The sequence below is a fragment of the Penaeus monodon genome, chromosome 28, assembly GCF_015228065.2.
Source record: "Penaeus monodon isolate SGIC_2016 chromosome 28, NSTDA_Pmon_1, whole genome shotgun sequence".
In the NCBI taxonomy this organism is placed as follows: domain Eukaryota; kingdom Metazoa; phylum Arthropoda; class Malacostraca; order Decapoda; family Penaeidae; genus Penaeus; species Penaeus monodon.
The window spans coordinates 18,267,669-18,268,635 of NC_051413.1; the positions used below are offsets into that span (position 1 = coordinate 18,267,669).

The window sequence follows — 967 nt, forward strand, 5'->3', positions numbered from 1 at the left end:
TCTTTTTTTGTTTTTTAGTAATTTCTATGGTGTAAATATCAAAGTTGAACTATATCTACCACAATATTTTAGAAAGCAAACTGAATGATTACATGCTTATATTTCATATTTCTTCCTCCATTTTCTTATAAATCCTCTGCATTGAGAGGAATCCACTATCATTATGCTTCTCTTGTCTTCTGTGATCTATTTCAGAGAGAGAGAAAGCTAGGGGGAAGAGGAATTATTGGGAAAGGGAGGTGTGCGTATATGCTATACATTATACACAGCATTCATTTTATTGTTATAAGAGGTGCTATGATTGGCTCAAGGAAAAAAGGGATAGGTCTGAGGAGGTGGGATGCTGTGTGAGTAAGCCCTTCCTGTACTGTCTGGAAGTTTCTTCCAGCTAACCCCCCTGGTAGTTGGAAGAAACTTGCTAAACAGTACAAGAAGAACTTACTCATAGTCCTTACCTCCCACTGACAGCAAAAAAATCAGGGAAAAGATCCTAGCTAAGTTGCTCAAATCAGTGTGAAAAGAACTAATGTCAAAAGAACTAATATACCCCATCTGGCAGCATTGGACTTCACTAGCATTTATTAGGTTCATATTCAATTTATGCATTCTTATTGTTAAAATGGGTTATTAAAAAAATACCAACATTCACAGTTACTTGTAGACAGTAATTCTATTGAATTCCAAAGATACTAAAGCATGGATAATAAATTTTAGTTTTCCTTTCATCAAGTAATTTGACTCTTTCCCTTATGTCTCGTGCAATTATTAAAACAATATGACTGATGTTATGCTGCTTACTTTTATGGAAAATTGACTTCACAGTAAAACTATATTAAATACTCATTCACCAATGTTTTGATCTACCTAGTAACAAAAGAAATAACAGTCAAAGAAATTCAGGCACCTGGTCATAAAGTATTTCAAGTTATGCATAACACCCCTCTGTGATGAAAGATGTCTTTCTCAC

General features: G+C 34.2%; 1 protein-coding gene across 1 annotated transcript in view; it reads right to left on the reverse strand.

Annotated features, from left to right (window-relative positions):
* Positions 1–967, reverse strand: part of LOC119591086 (calmodulin-lysine N-methyltransferase-like) — a 21,444-nt gene that overhangs the window by 5,169 nt on the left and 15,308 nt on the right. The gene's annotated exons all lie outside the window — the stretch shown is intronic.